General features: G+C 44.8%; 1 pseudogene; it reads left to right on the forward strand.

The window, feature by feature from the left end:
• Window positions 1-5,621: 5,621 nt before the first annotated feature.
• LOC110546979 (GTP-binding nuclear protein Ran-like) lies at window positions 5,622-6,251 on the forward strand (annotated as a pseudogene).
• The last annotated feature ends 17,901 nt before the right edge of the window (window positions 6,252-24,152 follow it).

Raw genomic sequence — 24,152 nt, forward strand, 5'->3', positions numbered from 1 at the left:
GAGCCCTTTCTTCTTCTCCACGCTGTCTTAGATACTCTTCAACTCAAAGTCCCTCCAACTCTTTAATCCCTATTAGTTGGTTTCTTGTTCCATCTCTTGATTTATGGTTAACTTTATTAAATCTTGTGTACAAAAAAAAAGCTCTTGGATTAAAGGTGTGTGTTAAGGCTGGGTAAAGCACATCGTAATCACCAGTTTACAACAGACAGAAAGTTCTTGGACTAAAGGTGTGTGATAGAGCTCAACGAAACCAAAGAAACAGGGTTTTATAGTTCATAATTTTGAGATTTACAATGGGATCAAATATCCTGCAATATCAGAGATAGGATGGCCTGAGGAGTTTGAACCCCTCCTATCTCTCAAGGTGGGTTTTTTGTGTTGCTAGCTATTGAGATGGGAAAAGACTCTCTCTTCTCCAAGACCAGCCTTCAGCCTGTAAGCATTCTCATAAGGACTAATTGTTTCATAAAGTTTCTCTAGATTCCTGTCAGGCTGGCCTCTCCTGTCACTCTAGCTGTGCCCCTACTTCTCTCTGTACCCTGGGTTGGTGTTTGGATCATAAATCTACATTTCACTTCAGCTTCATCAAAGCCTAAGGAAATCAGGAAGTCTGCAGGCACCAACTCCCACAATGCATTGCAGAACCAATTTAAAGGATCAGGTCCATCAACCTTTACCTAGTGAGCATCAGCAGCTCAGAAAGCCCTGCCCCCACCACCACTTCCTCTTCATAGCCCTTCCACCAGCCCCACCACCACAGTCATTACAAATTATCAATAATCCAATTGACATATCCTAGGGGTCTGTCCAGAATGTCAGAATTGCCTGTCAAACCAGGGGGGCGCAGGAGGGGGGCCGTGGAATTAACTGGCTTTCTTTCCCACTCTTTGCCAGAAGCAGATGGGGAAGGTGGGAGGAAAGTGATTATTTATTTTCTAGTCTTGCCCAAAGACATCTCTATTTTTGAGGGTCAGTTCCCTCCACCCCCACCTCAAGCCTACCGTTAGCTTGATTGACAGTAGCCCCCATCCAAGCACAATTCCAAGAGGCCCTAACCGACCCTGTTCACACTGCCTGGATGTGTCTCTGCACTGCAGAACTTTCAGTTTCAAGATTTTGCAAATTTTATGAGATTTTTTTTTCAGGCAAGCTGATTTTTAGCTTTCTCTTTCCCCTCTAGCTAAAAATCAAGATCTTTCATCCAGCTCTGATCTCAGAGGGACTTTATTTTTTTTTTCTCAGCACTTGGGACATGATTAAATAACAGGCACACGTGCGCACACCATCCCCAGTCCCTTTTATTTCCCAGCTTTTTCTTCAGTAATGAAGCCTGAAATGGAAAACTACTGTGCAGAGAAACTGTAGCAACGAGAGGATGAGGAATAGAAGATGCTCCAGCCTGGGTCCTTCTGGGGAAGGAGGTTTGCTCAGGGCACTGGGCAAATTAAGTGTATGTATCAGATGGAAACTGGTCCAAAGAGAAGTTTTTGGAGTTCAGGAACTACCCGTTGGGGATCCATTGGTTGTGAATAAAGAGAAAATTGGAAAACATGTATCTTCCTATCCTCTCCAGAGAGTCTTAGAGAGAGAGGGATTGGCTGCCGTGAGTGTTCTTTTCATCGTCCAGTTGACATGATCATTAACTCTACCAATTATGGCAATATAAAGAAATCATTAAAATGCAATTATTACAGCTGTATAAGTTTATAGCTGCATAACTACATCAAAAGTCCGCCTTTGCAGGTCTTTATGTGCTCCATAAACCTGAATAAATTGCAACAAAGACAAAAAGATTACTTCAGTATGAATCAAGAACAAATTTGTTATTTCTTTCTCTCTGTGGAGACAGTAGCAATGCAAGCTGGGTCCCTCCCTCCGTCCCCTCCTGGGTGCCTGCCACAGTTTTCTCTTTGCTCTGGGCCTGCATCCCCCTGCACTTGTCACTTGTCAGACTGATCCAAAAGTAGGGAGGTCAGCTTAGCAAATAAGCAGGGGTTGAAAACAATCAACCCATCGTTTTGTTTTGTCATCAGTGTAAACAAATACAGACAGAAACTTGACAGAAACAACTTACAGAGGCAAATTCTTTATTTTAGCTCATGGTTTCAGAGCTTTCAGCCTGTGGTCCTTGGTTCCATCAATTCCGGGCAGGTGAGGCAGAGCATCACGGAAGTGAGACAGGAAGCCTGTGGCAGAGGAAGGCTGTTTTCCCTACTTCATGGAAGAGAGAAACAAACAAACAAACTGAAAGGCCAGGGACACGATATCCCGGGGACCCTGCTCCCCGTGTTGTGCTTCCTTTCACTGTGTTCTACCTACTAACATTTCCAGAGCCTCCTACCTGGTAGTGACACTACCTGGGTATCACAGTCCCAACATACAAGCCCTTTGGTGGCACATTTCATGTTCAAACCACAATACAAGTCCATTCGCTATGTCTTAAGTTTCTCTAATTTAATAGTCTGTTTTGGCTCAATCAGAGTGCCAGCCTCGCCTTACACATGAAAAACTGAGAAACATAAGAAACTCGTTCAAGACCACATGGTGGACTGAGTGATGTTGGTTTGGGGCCTTTCTCCAAGCCCAGACTGACTGTCTAGGTTTCTCCATACTGTTCTGTGTCTAGAGGGACTATATCAGAAGTTCCTTGATCCTTTGGCTTTTAGTGAGGTTATAAGCAAGAAAACAGAAGGTGAAAGAAGAGAGAACTTGGGATTTCCCTGGACCTCTAATATCCAGGTATGGCAACATGAATTTCTAATTCCAGCATCAGTAGGGGTGGGCAGAAACAGGCATATCCCACGATCCCCGGGACTCACTGGGCGGGTAGTGTAGCCAAAAGACCAAGCCGCAGGTTCAGGAAGAAATACTGTCTCAAACAAAGAAGATGGAGGGGGCAGAGAGAGACACCAATGTAGACCTCTGGCTTCTCCATGCTCACATGGATTCAAGCATCGAGCATACCCACATGCAATATAAAACACACCCACATGTGTACACACACACACACACACACACACTCTCTCTCTCTCTCTCTCCCCTCTCAGGATCCAGACTGAGACACACAGCTAATGAGTACTGAGACCTGAACTAGAACCCAGATTATCAAAGCCCTAGGAGTCCAGGCTTGGATAATTTAGAAAATTTAATTTGCTCCAGACACAGACGTACTAATTGTCATCACTCTCAAAGTTCCATGCCTCACCTGGCACTGTGCAGGGATGCCTGCAGCATCGAGCACACTGACATAGACCATGAGGTACAGCGTGTGGCCTGGCAGGGGCATCCCCAGACAACACTGCTTGGACAGTGGTGGGGTGAGGACCTCCTGCAGAGTGAGGGCACCCGCCCTTAGGAGGTGAGAGTGGAATATCTAGAAATACATGTTCTCTTTCCAAGCCAGGTGGAGAAACTCACTGAATCAGATCACAGAAACATTGCAAGTGATCTCCAAACATTTCTATTTGGCTTTGACATGCATGATTAGACAATACATCATTGATTTGTTTGGGGATTTCTGCTGCAAAGGTGCCTACCTAATTAATGTTCATTAGACTAATAGTGAAGAGAGTTAGAACTCTTGAAGTTCGCACACATGACTGCCACCTGGAAGGCGAAAATAAAGCAATCTGCCCTCCAATGTTTCTATGAGGAGACTAAAAAGCAGATTGCCCAGACATGGCTCACGATAGTCCCCTGCACACTTTCGCCTTGGAAGAACTGAGATTGTGGCTTGTAGAATGTAGCTCAGGATACAACAGGTTCTGGAGGATACAGAGTATGTAGAGCCGGCATGTGGCTCTCTAAGTCTTCCCCTGGGGCTCCATATGCCTCCGTGTACTAAGGTAGGTCTTCCTACTCAGTCATGGACTGAGGACAACAATATGAGTCAGAGGATGAGGTTGGAACCAGAAGACAGTATCTCCAGGCATCTCTGCAAGGTCTTCCTGGGGAATCCTTGAATCTCAAGGAGTTTTAATGCCTGATGCTTTAAAATGATGAAAGGAATATTTATATCTAGAATTACAATGAAGTGAGGGGGGCTAGGAAAATAGTTCAAATGATAAAGTCCCTGCCTGGAAACCATGAGTTCAATCTACAGAATCCATATTAAAATGAACCAAGTTGTGCTGCCCACTTCTAATTCCAGCACCGGGAAGGCAAAGACAGGAACACCTTGGACTCCCTGGCCAGCCGGGCTAACCTAACTGGTGTGAGCTCCCAGTTCAGTGAGAGGCCCTGTCTCAAAAAGAGATGGATGAGGCTCCTCCTAAAGATGACACCTAAGGTTGTCCCTTGGCCTCCTCATGCACACACACACATACACAGTGAGAAGCTGGCCCCGGCACACAGAGCACTCTCAGTTGATGGCTTTCGCTGTGGATGAGCAGCTGCTTGTACATCTTAACATATGTGTGCCATTATTACTATAGATTCTTAGTGCTAGAGTTCTCTTGCTTAGTTTGCACATATTTTACTGAATTCTGCTACCTGGGTATAAGTCACCTGGGTTTTTTATTGTATTTTGTTTCTTAGTGCTAGAGAATTCTGCTACCTGGGTATAAGTCACCTGGGTTTTTTATTGTATTTTGTTTCCATTTTCTTACCAGTATGTATTATATGTTGAGCATGTTATCCCCTTCCCCCAACCTATTCTCTCTCTCTCTCTTTCTCTCTCACTTCTCTTTTTTCTTACTTTTTTTTGTTATTGTTGGGTGTTTTGTTTGTTTGTTTTTGTTTATTTGCTTTATTTTGTTTTGTTTTTTGAGGTAGGACTTCACGTTGCCCAAGATGACCCCAAACTCTCTATGTAGCTAAGGATGACCTTGAACTCTTGATCCTCCTACCCCTATGTCCCAAGTGTTAGAATTTCAGGGCACCCAACACTCTGAGTTACACTTTTTAGAAATGACAGCAAACTTTCCGTGGTGTTTACCAGCTACTGGACTATCTTCTTTTTTTATAATTTTTAATTTTTTATATTAATTACAGTTTATTTACTTTGTGTCCCAGCTGTAGCCCCCTCTTTCATTCCCTTCCAATCCCACCCTCCCTCCCTCATCTCCTCCCTGCCCCTCTCTAAGTTCACTTATAGGGGAGGTCCTCCTGCCCTTCCATCTGACCCTAGCTTATCAGTGTATCAAAGCAGATGCTGAGACTCATAACCAAACTTCTTTGGGCAGAGTGCAGGGAATCATATGAAAGAAGAGAGAGTTAGTAAGACCTGGAGAGAACAGGAGCTCCACAAGGACCAAATATATCTGGGCACAGGGGTTTGTCTGAGACTAATTCTCCAACCAGGGACCATGCATGGTTACAACCTAGAACTCCTGCTTGGATGTAGCCCATGGCAGCTCAGTATCCTAGTGAGTTCCCTAGGAAGGGGAACAGGGACTGTCTCTGGCATGAACTCTATGGCTAGCTCCTTGACCTCCCCAGCCCCCCGTGGGAGGAGCAGCCTAGCTAGTCCACAGAGGAGGACATTGAAGCCAGTCCTGGACTATCTTCTAAGTATCTCACAAAGATTAAGGCATTTAATTGTTCAACTTACCCTCCCAAGGTGCTTCTGCCATCTTTCCAGCTTCAGTCAGACAGACACAGACTCTTTTGTAAGGATCTCAGCAATGGCTGCCCAGGGACAGCCGCAGGTCCAATTCAAACTCATTCTGGTGGGGGACAGCGGCACCAGAAAGAGGACATTTGTGAAGTGCCACTTAACAGACGAGTTCGAGAAGAACTATATCACCACCTGGGCATGGAGTGCACCCACTCGTCCTCCATACCAAGAGAGGACCCATCAAGTTCAATGCGTGGGACACAGCCGGCCAGGAAAAGTTCTGAGACCTGTGCGATGGCTACTACATCCAAGCCCAGTGTGCCATTACAGTGTTCAATGTAATACCCAGAGTTACTTACAAGCACATACCTAACTGGCACAGAGATCTGGCACGAGTGTGTGAAAACATCCCCATTGTATTGTGTGGGAACAAGGTGGCTATTAAGGACAGGAACGTGAAGGCAAAATCCATTGTCTTCCACCGAAAGAAGAATCTTCAGTACTATGACATTTCTGCCACTTAAGTCTTTCCTCTGGGTTGCCAGAAAGCTCATTGGACATCCTAACTTGGAGTTCATTGCCATGCCTGCTATAGCCCTGTCTGAGGTGGTCTTGGACCCAGTCTTGGCAGCATGAACATGATTTAGAGGCTGCTCAGACAACTGTCCTCCTAGATGAGAATGATGACCTGTGAGAAAGCAAAGAAGTCTAGATTTTTGGTTTTTGGTTGGTTTTTTTTTCTTTTCTTTTCTTATCTTTTTGCATTTTTTGGTTTATTCTTTTTTAATTTATTATTTATTACAATTTATTCACTTTGTATCCCAGCTGTAGCCTCCTTCCTTGCCCCCTCCCAATTCCACCCTCCCTCTTCTAATCCCATGCCCCTCCCCCAGTCCATAGGCAATTGTCCTGTGATGTCAGCCGGTGCAATGTGTGTGTGTGTGTGTGTGTGTGTGTGTGTGTACTTCATCGGGATACTGAAGGAGATGAATGAGCTTCGGAGTGAATGTGGCAGTTAAACATACTTTTTTTTTTTTGGACTTGCATATTTAGCTGTTTGGAACAGAGTTGTTTCTTTCCTGAATTTCAAAGATAAGACTGCTACAGTCACATCACAATACTCAGTGGTGAAATCTTGTTTGTTACTGTCATTCTCATTCTTTTCGTTTAGAATCAGAATAATGTATTTCAAATAAAAAATAATGCCCTCCCAAAATAGCTGTAATTGTCCCTATTTTGGAGACAAACTCTTAAGATTCAGACAACCCTTGATTCCTACAAGAATATAACATCTAGGACCCAAGTGTAGACATGAACTGAGCAGGGAGACAAAGAGGGAATGCTGCTCCAGGAAGAGAGGAAGCTGGAGGGTTCTGGGAAGAGTCGGCCTGTGTGTGCGGCTTTAACACAGAGCATGAAACCATGGAGCCTGCAGGGAGGCAAACAAGATGACATGGAGAAGAAGAGGAGTACCTGAGTCAGACCTGAAGAACAAAGGGTACAGCTGTGCCTCCTGTTTCCTGGACATGGCCCCATGGCCATGCCCTGAGCTTCGGATTCCAGGCAGGTGAAGTTCCCTGGCTCTGTCAGGGAGCAGAAAAGCCCTGGACAAAACCTTTGAATGTGTTCAGTGCTGCTTGAGGACCTCTAAAGGCTCCAACGTACCCTGGAGAAGCCTCACATCCTTGAATGTGGTGGCCCTAAACTGACTCACCCCTGCAGGGTCGGGTCCAGCAAACCTGGTGAAGAATATCCAGATGTCCTTTGCCCAAACTCAGAATGGGTATTATTAAAGGAAGGGGAGGTATGGGGGTCCCCTTGTCACCCAGTTCCTGAGATCTAGGGTACTGAAAGAGGTGCATTGCCATCTAAGAAACAGATGTCTTCTACGGAGCAAACCATTTTAGGTTCATGATCTCCATCTTTTGACAAACCTGGCTCAAATGCAACTCTTCGAGTAGGGCAAGTGGCTCAGATTGCTTGCTGTTGGGTCTGGCTAGTGATCCTTCACTTAGCAAGGAATGGGAGTAAGGAAGAATCAAAGGAGACAATGGTGACAGAAACAAGCCTTGGAGCAGTTGGGATCTAAAATGGAAGAGGTAGGGGTGGTTGGGGAATGTATTAGAAATAGCCTGTGCTATAAGCAACAGAAGGATGAATGAATGTCATTAATTTTCTGTTTATTATGGCATTTATCATACATGCAAAAAATTTAATATCTTCACTTCAAATAACCCTAAATGTTCATTCACCCTTCAGATCCCTTAAGCAAGAAGATTCATTGTTCACTGGGAGCTTTTCCATCCTCCCTGAATTTTTTGGCAAAATTTGCCTTTGCTATTTATTGTTTTTATATGGTGATTGGTTTTGTGTGGTTGTATGGTATTTATTCTACCTGGGAGGTCACTGAGCTTCTTTAGCCTTAATATTTATAGACTTCATACATTTTAGAAAAAAAAAATACTGGGAAAAAAATGAGACTCAGGGAGGACCTTTATCTCCTAAATGGCACATCCGGGGTTTAAATTCTGAGACTGATGTCAGAACCACTGCTTCCTGCCACCATGCTCCCCTGCCTCAGAAAATGCTGGCTCAGGAAGCTATTGACAGCACCGTCAATAGCACCGTTTTCTGTCTGGGGTGACCAGACATGGCTCACAACCTTTAGTGAGGTCTGGCAGGATCCGAAGAACCTGCAAATGGACATCAGCTAAAAACAGGACAGGACAGGAGTGGGAAGTTAGGTGATGTGTTAAAAAGACAGCAAGCCGTCCCACTAAGGCTGTGAAGAGACTGAAGAGGAATAAGGACAAAAGCTTAAAGATGGTCCAGAAGGCTGCACCTCCAGAATACCAGAGAAAGCATACATTTCCGGGAGCGAAGGGAGAGTCAATCACCAAACGTGTTTGAGCCAAAGTTCAGCAGGATCAGAACTGTATCTGAGAAAGAGTTGTGTGACAGTTGTGTGTAGGATGGTGTGAAGGGAAAGAGTGCAGACAGGGAGGCCACGTATCCCAGCCATCCAATTGGCTGCTCTGCACCCACTGAGATAAATAAAGACGTGTTGACCACCTGGCACACAAGCTGATTGATGTACTGCCTTCAAACCACAAACCCCATCAATGTCAGATGTGCCCTCCCTCATAATCTACCCACAGCCGAGCTCTGCTGGAAGAGGGGCCCAGAGCTGCGGCTAACAGTGATTAGAAAGAACCAGAAGACTGCATCTGTCAATGGAGAAGGACTGAAAGTGGGGAGACCCACCCTGAAACCTCCAAGGAGGGAGGCCCATGGCCGGAGCCGGAGCCCCTGAACTGAAGGCAGTCCTCATTCTTTTCCCTTCTCTCTCGTATTCCTCAGTAATAAGCAGGAAATGCATGGCAGCTGTGTTAAGACAAAAATGATAGATTTATTTCCACACGTGAGGTTGTCTAGGAATTTAGCTATAACCTTTTATTAGATGTTAATAATTTAGAAGAGGGAGAAACATTTCCCAGTCAAATCTAATCTCACACAAATAAATACAGGGAAAGATTGCACCGCATTCATCCTGGTTCCGTAGGCAACTGTCAGCCCTGGTGTTGCCAACATCTGTCACCTGAGCCACTCACTGTGGTTAATGGCAGTTACATTGCTCGCCTTGGGTCTGTCTCAGCAGTTAGATTAGCAATTCTGGGTGTCTGTCTTCCAGACCGACGTTCCAAGGCTTCCCTCCATTACTCCAGTGGCTCTCAACCTTCCTACTGCTACGACCCTTTAATACAGCTCCTCATGTTGTAGTGTCCTCCAACCAGAAAATTATTTTCATTGCGTCTTTACAACTGAAAGCTTTGCTACTGTTATGAATGGTAAGTATCTGTATTTTCTGATCGTCTTAGGCAGCCTCTGTGAAAGGGTCATCCGACCTCCTCCCAACCCCCAAAAGGGGTTGTGATCTACAGGGGTTAAGAACCACTGCTCTATACTGGTTGGCGAGGAGTCTGGTTTTTTGGCTGGCTGGCTGGCTGGCTGGTTGGTTGGTTGGTTGGTTGGTTGGTTGGTTGGTTGGTTGGCTGGTTGGTTGGTTGGTTGGTTGGTTGGCTGGTTGGTTGGTTGGTTGGTTGGCTGGTTGGTTGGTTGGTTAGTGTGTTTCAGTGTGCACATTCTAACAGACATGGATGGGAAGTAGCTTGTGAAGTACTGGTGAATCTGACGTTCACCACCAGGCCAATGTCCAACTTTGGCCCCTGTGTTGAATGTGCAGCTAAAGCCAAGAAATTTATTAGAGTGAAGACGTGTCTTGCATTTCATGCTCACCAGCAGGGGCATCCCTGTGCAGGGAAAATGGAGCATTTAACTATTAGCTTCCCAGACTTTTGCTATCGCGTTGGTCAAACTGCTAACTGGGTAAAAGTTGTCCTTCTGCATCACTGTACACACTCTGAGCTGTTAAATAGGAGTCGTAACGTGTTTGGTCATGTGTATGTTGAGAAGCACAAGCCGAGCCGCCTTTTCCCTTCACAAGAATGACCAGTAAGAAAGCAAAGCCATAATAGACAAAACAATAAAAAAAAAGGGGGGGTCCAGGAAGATGGCTCCTCAGACAAGCTCTTGCCCTACAAGCGTGCGGGGCAAATTCAGGTCCCCAGAACCAATGTGAATGGCATCCTGTACCCCCAGTACTCAGAAAGCAGAGACACAGGATCTCTAGAGCAAGCTGGCTAGCTAGACTAGCATTTCTGTGACCTCTGATTTTAGCTGAGAAATCCTGCTGCGATAGTTAGGTAATGAGAGACTCAGGAAGACCTCCAACATCTACCTCAGGCCTCCATGCATGCATGTTCACATGTATGCACACACACACCAATACCACACTTGAAACATATACCATAAGCAGGGGAAAATTTTTTTTAAAAGATAACCAAAAAAGTAATTTGTTGTGGCAAATATGTCTAAGTTGAGCTTTTCACTGTAAATAGTCACCAAGCTGCAGCTTTTTAACTGTCCTGGCCCTGTGGACCAGAAGAAAAACTTGGCCACAGCCAGGCCTTGCTTGGCAGCATGAAGGTCTATTCACTTTTGTTTTTCTGTTCCTCTCCTAAACCAGCCTTCTCATCCTCCAGGGAAGCAAGACTCCACAGCCAGGTCAGGAATCCCTCTATCCAAGTGGGATTCGGGGCAAAGCCCCAAGCTTTATTTTGCGCTCTCTCTCTCTCTCTCTCTCTCTCTCTCTCTCTCTCTCTCTCTCTCTGTTCTGAGAGCCCAGAGTGAGGCTGTTTCTATGCAGGACTGGTAAACCATTTCTCCAGGGAGAAGTAACTAACCTGAGTTACAGTGTTTTCCACTTTTCATGGTGTAAAACACCCAGTGTGGCCAATTTCAAGCTGCTGCTCTCGAACAACCATCCTGTAGCATGCAGAGCTCTATCAGGTCCCCAGTCCCCAACTGCCCCTGCGAGCCTCTGACTTAGATGGGTGGTGGGGTACCCTCACCCACAGGCTTTGGGCTTTACACTCACTGCTCAGCCTTTGGAGTCTGTGAAACAGCAAGAACTCACCATGTCCTTAATCAACATCTTGTTCAGAATGTGTCACTTGCCATAAATACAGGCTTTTAACCTGTCTCCTTGGCAGCTACCTCTGGGAGTAGGCACAGGAAATTCATCATAAATTTGAGAGCTGGTAGATTTCAAGGGAGTAAGAGAGGCTCTTTGCCCACAGAAGCCATCTCCCAAGTGTCATCATGGACTAGGCAGGCAACCTTCCATCTCTTCCAACATCTGCTGCTGCTCTGAGTGTCCAGGCCAGAGCAAAACAACAGTATGGACTCTGCCGTCATCAGGGGCAGGAGAGAAGCTCAGGGAACACAGACCTCAGAGGTGTGTGATTGGAGTTCAGAGCTGGAAACCCATCAGCAGTTATTAAGAGAATTACAGGAAACCTTTTATAAGCATAAAGGCTTATGCTTACTGCCAGGGACTGGAGACAGTAAACAAATAGAGAACTGGAAACCGAGATAGGGTCAGAGGCAGGAGTGAGGGTGGAGAGAAAGGTGAACAAGGATGAACCACATTCTGCTGGACCTGAAAGCTCGAAACGTGTGTATTTCTTTATTGATTCCAAGCCCCAGATGCTGTTCAGCTGCTGTTCCTCCACGCCCTGCCTCCATTAACTGCTGATGCTCTCATCCTGGCCAACGGCACAACCTCCATCTTGTTCAAATTCACACAGGAGAGCTAACAACATGCTGTAATCTGACTGTGGCTGTGCTTGGGCTGTATCCCTTCTGGAAACAGTCTCTCCCCCTCTAAATGACTCTCTCCTTTCCCAACCTGGTCCAAACCCTCATCTCTAAGCACTTTATTTCTCTCTCACTCCCTTAGTCCTTATATATACAATTCGGACAAATCCTATTTGCGTGCAAGTGTGCACGCATGTATGCTGTACCATACATGTGGTATGTGCAGCGGAAGACGGGAGTGCATATAGTCATGCATAGATGTGTGGAGGCCACAGGGCAATGTCAGGGGTCTTCCTTTATCACTCTTCGCTGTTTTCCGAGACAGGGTGTCATTGAATCTGGAGCTTACCGTTCCCCATTGATGGTTTGTCTAGCAATCCCCATGGATCCTCTTGTCTTTGCTCCCCAAGCACTGGGGTCACAAACATGATCCAGCATGGCCAGCCTTAACCAGGAGTATCTAAACTCAGGTCCTTGTGCTTACGTAGAAAGCAGTTTTACCCAGAGTCTTTGTTATATTTCTACCGTGGTGATAAAGCACCATGACTAAAAGCAAATTGGGGTATGAAAGATTCATTTCATCTTGCAACTCTCAAGCCACATTCCATCACTGAGGCAAGTCGGAATGGGAACTCAAGGCAGAAATCTGGAGGAAGGAACTGACTAGAAGCCCCAGAGGAGGACAGCTTACTGGCTCCCTCTCTACAGCTTGCTCCAGACTGCTTTCTTTTACCTGCCAAGGGGAGGTCCCCCCCCCATAGTGTGCTGGGCCCTCCCACATCAATCATTCACCAAGAAAATGTCCTAGAGACCTGACTATAGGCAATCTGGTAGACAAAATTCTTCAGTTGAGATTCCTATTCTCAAATAGCTCCAGCTTGTGTCAACTTAATGAAAAACAAACCAAACAAACAAAAAAGAAAACAACTGGAAAACAACAACTGGAAAAATCTACCGAAACATCTCCCTGGTCCTGGACAGATCTTCATTATTGTGGTCCATCCCACACTGTACAGCAGTGTGACTGACCTTAGACAAGTCATGTCCACTCTTGCATCTTCACTGCAACTGTTCAAAAAAAATGGCCAAACAGAACGGTTCACTTTTGTTTGTAGCCGGCATTCATAAGCTCTAAGCAGTGAGGGCCACATGGAGGAAGACTGATGGGGAGGACAAACAGATGGGGCCAGAAGGTGACTGAGGGTACTGATGGCAGCAAGGCACCTGACTTCTAATCGTCCCAGCATCCACTCCTTCCCTCTCCTACAGTTACAGAGGCCACCCAGAATAAATGCCACACATCCTAATATATGTATCCAGCTTGCATCTGACTAGACCCTGGTGTATCAGACCCAAGGGAGAGTAACGTCTAAGAGCTTATGGGAATGGGAGACACCTCATTTGTCACTCCCTTATCTTCTTTATTCCTTCCTTCATGTGTGGATGGCTAGAGCACAGACCTCCCACATGGTTTGTTAGCATGAAGACTACAGTGATCCGGAAGAGGCCTCGTTCTGAAAGGCTTCGCAGAGAAGAGCCTCCCAGCCAATCCTAAACTCTACCCCTTGGAACTTTTCCTGAGAAAGAAAGAAATCTTCCCATTTAAGTCATGGTTACTTTGGGTTCCTTAAAGCTGAACTTAATCAAAGGGGGTCAAAAGGTTGAGTAAGAATTACCAAGAGGCCCAGTCAAACAGGTGGTGGAATTTGAATAGTAATGGAGGGATAATTGACCCTGGGCAGGTAAAGGGAACAGAGGAGAATAGACAGGGTGGAAGATGGTGCCACACTCAGCTCTCTCCACTAGCGGGGCAGTGTGGGTAGGGGCAGGGAAAAGGGCCAGGGTCTCAGCTCTGTCCTTATACCTCCTTCCAGGAAACTTCCCTTGCTTTCCTCCAGTCCAGCGCCCCAGGATCTGCTGTCCTTCAACCTCCCTGCCCACTAGATTGCTTATTTAGTGTTCTCCTTTCAGGTGGTCCTCTTTTCCAACTAGACCATTGTCATGTAGCAGTTTCCTTCCTATTGAAACATTCCATTCTGGAGGGAAGATCCCTAAGACTCAAGGAAGCTCCGTAGGCCTCAGGAAATCTTAGGATGTAAGACAACTCAATAGTCTCAGACCGGCCCTAAAACTGGCCGCATTTGCAAAGCTCCTTCCTCCCCAAGGTTATTTAGGGAGAAAGGATGGCTACAGACAGGAGGCTCTCTGACCTGTTGGGCTTCCTCCATGTTGTGGTGAGCGCTCCGGGAGTCTAGTTTCCATGAGTCCTGAAAGCCATCAGTCATGGGGGCAGCCTTCCATTGATACAGCTGCCTTTGAGTCGTACGTACTCTACCTCTCACCCACAGCCCTGTAAGTAACCTCAATATACTCACTGTTTTCAAGCAGGACATTGGTGATATGCTCATTTTGCTCTAACACCAGTTCCCTACCTGAGGTGAGCAAGTATTTGTGTTGTCAGGAGAGTGCGAACACAACAGCATGGACCTCCTCTTACATTCCCCCAGGCACAAATGATGATCTCCCACATTTTCTGGGACAGACTCTATTTCAAGTGTTTTGTCCGGTACCCCTAAAGTTAAAAATAAAATAAAATGCTAGCATTTAAACTGCATCAACATAACAGTTGTTTGGCGCACACCTCGGGAAGCTGGAAGTTATTGTTTTAAATGTATTTGTCATAAAGAAATGGAAAGAGTTTAGAGATATAAATATGTTTAACCTGGCAAACATTGTGCAAGGTATTCATGTACCTAACATTAATATGTTTAATTTTATGTGCCTGTTTAAAAAAAAAACTAAATTAAATTTAAAATTTTTAAATTGCTGAATCAACAAAGCAATATTTTAAACGTAAGATCAGAACCTAAATCCCCATTTAAAATCCAAAAAAACCAATCCCCGTACTCATCAACCCATTAACCTGCCTAGGTACTCATTGCTTCTTTTCTCTCTTTTTTTTTTTTTTCCTTGATGGATTAAAAGTGTCTTGACAAGGCCCTGCAGGCATCTAAGTGGAAAGAATGATGTCTAGGTTTAGGGATGGGGATGAAGCAGTGTAACTGACAAGGCATCACGAGGACCAGGGAGAAATGCTGGAACAGTGACCAGTGGTCCATCAGGCAGGAGCCACACAGCTTTGTTGACAATATACATGAAGCCCTCAGGATCAGGCCCTTGGCTCAGAGGGGAGCTTCAGCTAAGAGTAAACATTCAGACCTGCTGTCTCGAGTGGAAAAGTGAGAGTGGGCATGTCAGTTCCCTCCCTCCCCACACCTCACTGAGTGTGTAGCAAACGGATTGTTTAAAGAGAGACAAACTCACAAGGACAAGACGAAGTAAGAAAGGAGGAAGCAGGAATAAATCTTGAAAGCTGCAAAAGTATACAGGCAAAGGATAATGAATTTGACAGAATCAAGAAATCTAAGTCAGCGCTGGTAGTATGGAAAGAAGCCCAAAGTCGGCCCAGTAATATACCACAGAACCCTTGGAGCTCCCCGGAGTTGGCAGGCAGCACTGGACAATTCTGAAGTAAAGGCGTAAGGAAGCAGATAAATACTGTTTACATGACAGTCTCTGAATGCCGCCCTATTTTGACCTGGGGCAGGGTGGGTCCATCCCACAATGGCAGATACTGCAGGCATATTGTCTGTAGAGGGAAGATGAATGGAAGGTTCCAGTGTCCCCTGAAGGTAGGCTGCCTTACCCCAACAGGACAACCAAACATATTTGAGTCCTTCCCTAACATTACCAAAGATTACACAAGAGCCACATTGGGTCACGGTGGCTCTCTCCAGCTCTCCGGCAGCATGCTGTGCACTGCCACTCCTCCCCCTTAAGACCCACCCCACTTCTCCCACCCTCCCCCCACCCTCCAGCATTTGCTGCTGACCACCAAAAGATCTCCATCTTTTGGTACAAGAAATACTGTCTTTTGTCCTTGTCGAATTAGCTTTTCACTATCATTACTATGAGACAAAACACTAGAACTGTGATATTCTCTTTTTTTATTCTTTTTTATTTTGTTTTTATTAATTACAGGTTATTCATTTTGTATCCCAGTTGTAGCCCCCTCCCCTATCCCCTCCCAATCCCACCGTCCCTCCCTCTTCTTCTCCTATACCCCTCCCCCAGTCCAATGATAGGGGAGGTCCTCCTCACCTTCCCTCTGACCCTAGCCTATCAGGTCTCATCAGGTTTGGCTGCACTGTCTTCCTCTGTGGCCTGGTAAGGCTGCCCCACCTCAAGAGGAGGTGATCAAAGAGCCAGCCCATGAGTTCATGTCAGAGGCAGTCCCTATTCCTATTATTGGGGAACCCTCCTGGACACTGAGCAGCCATGGGCTACTTCTGTGCAGGGGTTCTAAGTTATCTCCATGCATGGTCCTTATTTGGAGTATCAGTCTCACAAAAGACTCCTGTGCCCAGATTTTTTGGTTCTGTTGCTCTCCTTGTGGAGCTCCTGTTCCCTCCAAGTCTTTCTATCTCCCCCTTCTTTTAAAAGATTCCTGCACTCTGCAAAAAGTTTGGCTATGAATCTCAGCATATGTTTTGATGCCCTGCTAGGTAGAGTCTTTCAAAGGCCTTCTGTGATAGGCTCCTGTCCTGTTACTCATTTTTCTCCCTCTTCTGATGTCCATCTTGTTTGCCTTTCCAAATGAAGATTGAACATCTTACCAGGGTCCTCCTTCTTGATTAGCTTCCTTAGGTGTACAGATTTTAGTGTGATTATCCTATATTATATGTCTAATATCCACTTATAAGTGAGTATATACCATGTGTGTCTTTCTGCTTCTGGGATACCTCATTTAGGATGATATTTTCTAGATCCCATCACTTGCCTGCAAATGTCATGATTTCCTTGTTTTTGATTGCTGAGTAGTATTCCATTGTGTAAATGTACCACAATTTCTGTATCCATTCCTCAACTGAACATCTGGGTTGTTTCCAGTTTCTGGCTATTACAAATAAAGCTGCTATGAACATGGATGAGCAAATGTCCTTGTTGTATACTTGAGCATCTTTTGGATATATTCCAATATGAAAAGAACTGTGATATTCTCAAACCATTCATTTTACTTGACCAAATTGAAAACAAAAGGGGAAAAAAGAAGAAGAAAAAGAGTGGAAGGGAAGAAGGTTCTGTTCAGACAGAACTTTCTATGGGGACATAGTAAGGCCTATGCTGTGGTGATGAGAGACTCGGGTTGCTACCTGACCCACACAGATGTGTGATTTCCTCAGTGTGGCCTGAGGACCGGGTCAGAATCCACGAGGTACCTGTCAATGTAGCTAAACAAAGGCAATGCAGAGAACTGCTGCCTGACCGTCTCCTGTGATAGAGAGCAAGAAGGAAAGGGGGAGTCAGAGCCCCTCCCTAGTAACAGAGACCACTTCCTCTGCACCCCTACATGTCCTCTGAAGGTCCCTATGTCCTTTCCTCCATGTGCCTCACTCAGAACCTCAGGAGGCTGCCTTCACAACACTCAGCTACTTGGCCAACTAGCCAAGGGAAACAAGGATTTCTAGGTACTGTGACAGATTCCAGTGTAGAGGCCACATACACTGAGTCTGGAGATGATTTATGAGAGGGTCTCAGATTCTCTTGCTTCAGCTCCCTCTGGAACTCTCTGGAAGATTCTGGTCATTTTGTTTCATTGAAATCACCAGGTTGTCCTTCACCTTAACACCTGGCCCTGGGACTTAAAGAGAACTGCTTTGGTACAGCCATTAATCACAAGCCTGGTTGGGCTTTGGGGAAGACTGCTCTCTTCTCCTTCCCTGCCCCACTAGAGAAGAGTGTGTCCTTGCAGTGCTCTGACTTGGATTCCAGGCCTTGCGTGGAGAAGCCTTTCAGAGAGAGAAAATGGCTTGGTCTGCTCCTGCTTTAACTAGCTACCATAGGATATGTGGTTCATAAATAATAAAAATACATTTCTCACATTTCTGGAAACTGGAAGGTCCGAGGTCAAGATCCCAGTACATTTGATGTCTGGTGAAGAATTATTCTTTCCTGGTGAACCTTCACATAGCAGAAAGGTCAAAAAGAGATCACATAGAGGAACACCTTTCCCAAGAAGATGCAGTGATTCAGAAGTGGCTTGTGCTCCTTCGTATCTTCCATAACCTGTGGAGACAGCAGGTTGCCCTCCCATCTTCCATCTGCCCACATCCTAAGGAAGGAGGCTTCTCTACCTTGTAAATATGAATGATCCTGGAAAGAGCCTCACCTTGCAGCTGGACAGCCAACACTTAAATCTCCAGCTATTATTAGGCAGAGATGTGTTAAGAGTCATCAGCTAAATACCCAGGACAAAGACAACATCAGATGGAAAGAAGGGCCTGTAGATAAAGGATGTAAAAGACCAACAGGACAACCTGCCCCTCTTAGTGATATCTCATCATCTTCGCAAGATGCTATAATCTCTTCCATCTTTCTCCACATATAGCCCACATTACCACTGTAGTTAGTTATCATTTGGAATATGACCATTGCCAACTCTCACAACATTTACTCAACACATCACTGTAAGTACTAGCAAGAGCAATTAGTCGAAAGAAAGAAAGAAAGAAAGAAAGAAAGAAAGAAAGAAAGAAAGAAAGAAAGAAAAAAAGAAAGAAAGAGCATCAGATATAAATAAAGAAAAACAAACTAACACTGTTTGTAGTTGATGTACTCTTATATATAGAAAACACTAAAACTCTACCAAAAAAATCCTATTAGAGCTAATAAATGAACCAAACAAAGCCACCAGATACAAAATCAACATTTAATTCATAGCATTTCTGTGTTCCAACAGCAAGTTGCCTGAAAAAAAAAATCAACAAAGTGGTCATACTTATAATAGCTACCAAAAAAAAAGTTAATGTCTAGGAATAAATTTAGCCAAGGAAACAGAAGGGTTCTACATCGAGTGCACACATATTCTGAGGTCTGTTATATGCCAGGTGTTATAAAGAGCTAACCCTGACCTCAGAAGGTCTGAGGCGAAAGAGGGAGGGGCACGCCTATAAACCTCTAACTAAATGCAAGAGCACAGTCAACGAAGAAAGCTGCAGAGCTCAGAGGAAAGAAGAATGAATTTTTAATGAACATTCGGGGAACTTCACTATGAAGATGACATTTGAGCCAAAACTTGAAGGAGAAGAAAGTTTTTCAGGACACTGAAGGCTGAGGACAGCATAGCCAAGGGACACTCAAAGAACAGATTGGCTTCCTACAGCTTCAGCACAAATTACCCCAAACTGGTGGCTCACAACAGAAAATGCGCTCTCATACATTCCAAGAGAGCAGAAGTCTAAAATCACAGAGGAAGAGCAACGTCCAAGAGAGCAGAGGTCTAAAATCTCAGAGGAAGAGCTGTGCACCTTGTTTCTCTGGTGACCTGGCAACCCCTGGGTGCTGCTTGGTTTATAGCCATGTCATCACTCCCATACAGCCTTCATCCTCGCATCACCTCTCTCTGTGCCCTTTCATCTTCTCACAAAAACACTTCCCACTAGGTCTGCCCTAAATCCACGAGAATTTTCTCCTGCTTTCCTGACTAGTTATAGCTATAAAGACTTTACTTTGAATAACACCATCACATTCTGAGGGTCTCAGTGGGTGTGAATTTAGGGACAGGGATATAATATTTAACCTACGCCCTGTTTTGACTTCTGTTGTGACATGTCATATTCAATAGGCAAAAATTACCTACACCCACTCAGGCAATATGCTAATGTCCCTGGATCCTGGCTAGCCACAAGCTCAAAGCTGATGATGGTAACTGAGACTCCGTATCCCAGTGCCCACCTCTTGAGAAAAGACTTGTCAATGCCACCTTCAGTGAAGAAGAGATCAGTATCAAAGCTCCCAAGAAGCCAGAACTAAAATGACTCCTTCGTCCCTGGGTTTCTGTCCATTCAAAGTTTGAGCTTCCATTTCAACATTTCTCAGTTTGCTAAGAAAACAAGCGATGCTCTCAGGCCCCTCCCCCGCCTCCTTCTCTCCTTACAACTGGGTACAGTGTGTTCTGAACAGAGAGGAGGCTTCAGTGAGGTATGAAATGAAACAAATCCGCAGGCAAACAGCAAAGGAAGCTGGGGTATTTTTAATATGCAGATACCATTTCAGGGATTGTGGAGAAAGTTCTGCCTCTTCGTATTGAAAAACCAGTGCTCTGGAAATGGAGCCGGGGTTGGGTTGTGGGGGGGGCGGGGAAATACGCAGCTCTCTCTTTGCAGCACAGCCATTTCTTAAGGAAGCAATTGATTAAAGACAGAGGGTAGGAAACGGGCTGTTCGCACTTGCCAAATATTTCTAAAGGTTTCAAAATCACTCAAGGTGGTGGATTTTTTCCCATAAAGTGTCTACAAAATCTGTCACCTTGTCACCCAGTGTTCAAACAGGGCAGTGTCTTGAGAAATGACTTTGTTCTCGGGATCTTTTACAGCACTGGCCTGACACAGCTTCTATTTTCTGCATCAGTGTGAAACTGCTGTTAAAAAAAAAAAAAAGCTGCACTAGTTTTCAATCCAACAACTGACAAAAGCCAGGAGGAGCCACCTTCATCACTGCTGTGTCCTACCTCTTCTGCTATGTACCCAGGAGCAGCCCAAGAGCTCATCGCCTCTTAGCTGAAACAAGGGACTCTAGAGTCCAAAGGGGATGAGCAGCCTCAGCAACACAAGCCTGGGAGCAACTTCTAGTCCAAACCTTCTCTCTACAGATGAGGAAACAGTGACTTAGCCAGGGGCTAGTGGACATCATGGCAGCAGTCCTAAAGCAAAGAGCTGTCATCAGCAGGAGGCAAGCTGGTACTCTCAAAGGCTTGCCCCAGGAACCTACCTCCATCAGCATGTACACATCCTCCTAACATGGTATCACCAGATCCAAACCGTGGAGAAACCCATGAGGACTGCAGCCTGTCGTCACAACAGAATCTGAAGAGAATTCCACTGCGCATGCGTTTCCTAAACCAGACATTTGACCTGAACTCTTATCAGCCACACATATCTGCCCTGTGGAGTGGTTAGCAGATAGATGATAGGTAGGTAGGTGGGTAGGTGGGTGGATGGATAGAGAGATAGATAGATATGGATAGATGGAGAAGAAAATTTGTGCCTGATTCAAATCCTTGATTCAATGAAATAATTACCCAGTATCTTTTTAATCAGCCTGTTTTTTTTCTCTCTCTCTCTTAACTTACCCATAGTCTCTTTCTGTGGCTTGTATAACAAAAAATAAAAATAAAAATAAAACAACTTTGCTACTTCACAAAGTGGAATCAAGCAATAGGCAGAAACAGAAATTGATAGGAATCTGGGGTAATTTATTTGTAAAGTCTGGGGTTGAATGCAGTGAAAATTCAGTGAGGAGTAAGAAACACACTCTACCAAAAAACATAGTAGGCGGTGGCAAAGCACCATGGGTCCTACCTATCTGCATCCAGAATTTGAATCACCTACAGACTTTGAGGCTTATGGGATAAATCAATTGCCAGCATAAAACAAAGTAAAAAGCATGAGAAAATCAAGGTCTTTATGGGATGGTATTTGCTTCTAACAGTACTAAAGGGATACTTACGTTTAACTAGGAATGGAAAACACCAATGCTTAAGTTCTCAACTCCAGGACCCAAATGAAAAATAAAGATTTGTTTTTCTGTATATTTGTAGAATACTTTTTATCTGCTGAAATAGACACAAATCAAACTAAAGTTTGTTCTTGAAGATGACTGAATTATAAGATTACTTTAATTTTCAGCCTCACACTATTGCCTAGGTGAAAATTTAGGGCATTGATTAGCCAATAGATAGAGCTAAAAATTGAAACTGATTTATGGAACAAATGAGGTAACTCAAGAGAACACTGAACTTCTCAAGTGTATTGATTCTGATCTCTCTTGTCAGACAGATCAGCCCTTCCTCTCTGTGTTCAGCTAGACCACCTTGATAAAAAACCCTGCCATGATCTAACTTGAGGGCATGTATCAGTTAGACTTTTGGTTGCTATGGCAAAATACCTGACAGAAATAACTTGAAGAAGGAAGAATTGATTTTGCTCACATTTACAGAGGTTTTAGCTCTCTGCAGGGAGGAGAGGGTTTAACAGAGTAAAAGCTTGCATCAGTGTGGCCAGAAGAAAAAGAGAGAGGGAAAGATAGGTGGAGGGAAGGAGGGAGCAAGGAAGAGAGAGCGTGTATACCTGCTGAGCCTAGCATTTCCCTTTTATTTCATCTAGGCCCTGGGCTATGGGATAGCCCCATTCATAGTCAGGCAAGTCTTCCTTTTGTTTTAACCTAATCCTCTCTGGAAATGCTTTACTGATCAGACAGTCTCAATTCAAGCAAGTTGACAATCAGAATTCATCACCACATTCATCTTACCTAAACCACAGTATCCCATTCCTGGCCATCAAAAGGCTTATGTCCATCTTATAATGCAAGAAATGAACTCAGTCCACCTGCAATGGGTTCCAATGCCTTAATAGTTCCTACATTGCTACAGAATCCAAGTTCAAAATGTCCTTTGAGACTCAAGGTAAACCCTTAGCTGTGAATTTTCAAAAAGAAAATTATATGCCTTCAACAAAGCACAGAGTAAATATTTCCAATCCCAAATAAGAAGACTCAGAAAATAAGAAAAGATTCAACTTAAGTAAAACCAAAACTTGACAGAACAAACATAAATCCTGTTGCCTCAACCTAGCCTCTGGGGCATGGTTTTCAGGATGCCTGGAGCAACCCTGAGCCTTGCTGACCTTGCTGGTTACACATCTCATGGACCCTCTTTGAGCTAATGCTGCTCACTGCCTAGTGCTTTTGTTGACCCCATGAGGCTAGAATAAGACCATTACCACAGGGCTGGAGAGATAGCTCAGTGGTTCCTAGAGGTCCTGAGTATAATTCCCAGCAACCGCATGGTGACTGAACAACCATCTTTAACGGAATCTGATTCCCTCTTCTGGTGTTCATGAGATCAGAGAACTCATATACATAAAATAAATAAATAATTCCTTTAAAAAAAAAAAAAAGGACCACAACCACGATTTTGAGCCACATCTAAAGCAAGCTTTATTAAATACTGGCCAGAATGAAAGACATTGTCCATACCTGAGACAGAGAATGTCCCCAGTTATTTCAGTCAGGTGCTTATAGAGCTAGGCAATGGTGGCTCACTGCTTTAATCCAGCACTCGAGAGGCAGAGGCAGGCAAATCTCTGAGTTTGCAGCCAGCCTCATCTACAGAGTGAGTTCCAGAACAGCCAGGGCTACACAGAGAAACCCCTGGGGGGCAGGAGAAGAGCAAAATCCACAAGGCTACATACTTCCCTGCCTCCATCCAACTAGAGACAAGCATACATCCTGACGTACCTCCTGCCTACGTGTGATCAAGCATATCCTGTGCCGCTGGGACACCCAACCTTGTTTACAAAAGTGAGAACAGGTAGCTTGTTATTTTACCAACAGGCCCTAGAATTCCAGGAAGTGATCTGTCCTTGGGCAAGTGGGGCTTACAGATTGCAGGCATTTTTGTTTTATTGATCTCTTAGACACAGTGACTAAAACTTAAAACATAACTTCAGCCCTCACACTTTCCTCAGTGGGTAGTTCATGTTTCTGGCATCTCTAACTTCTTATGGTTTGAACTCCCACACCACACCATCCCTGTCTTTGGCTTCCTCCTCACAGCTTCATGCACTGCCCTCTCAGAGGCTGCCTGAAGGAATCTTAACCGGGCTGCATACTGTTGATCCTCTAGGCTTCCCTCTGAAATCTAGTGGAAGCCTCCATGTCCCCATAACTTTTATGCTTTGTACGCCTGCAAAATCATCAGCATGTGGGTGAACAGGGGACCTTGGGCCCCTGGACAATGGCTGCTGCCGTCTCTGCATGCCTGGATAGTGGAAGGTGGGGAAAGACTGCAGTAGGTAGACCTGTGTGAGCAGGGTGCTTGTGCACTCTCTTCTCAGAGCAAAGTCTTTTACATGAGTCCAAAATTCTACATTCTTGATCCTGTTGGGAATGGGGTCTGGCCACATCCCTCAACATACTTCTCTTACCTTCATGATTCACCATACTTGTTTTCTTCCTTTTAGCCCTGATCTCTTCAACCAGCATGCCCTATCTGTGTCCACAACTTTGAAGAGCTCCTTTTATGGCCAAACTGCATATTTTCAATATCTTTTTTCTCTGTTTTGTTCCCAGCTCTCACTATAAATGTGAATAAAAGCGGCTAGCAATAACTATGCTACTGTTGAAATGCTGGGTTGACTTGAAAGGTCCCTTGCCATTTTAATACTCAGTCACCACTAAGTTCAGCTTCACACCAAGTCTCAGAACAAGGACAAAATGTAAACAAGGTATTCGCTAAACTACTCTGGCCAAAAAGGAA

Source organism: Meriones unguiculatus, chromosome 10 (genome assembly GCF_030254825.1).
Source record: "Meriones unguiculatus strain TT.TT164.6M chromosome 10, Bangor_MerUng_6.1, whole genome shotgun sequence".
Lineage (NCBI taxonomy): Eukaryota > Metazoa > Chordata > Mammalia > Rodentia > Muridae > Meriones > Meriones unguiculatus.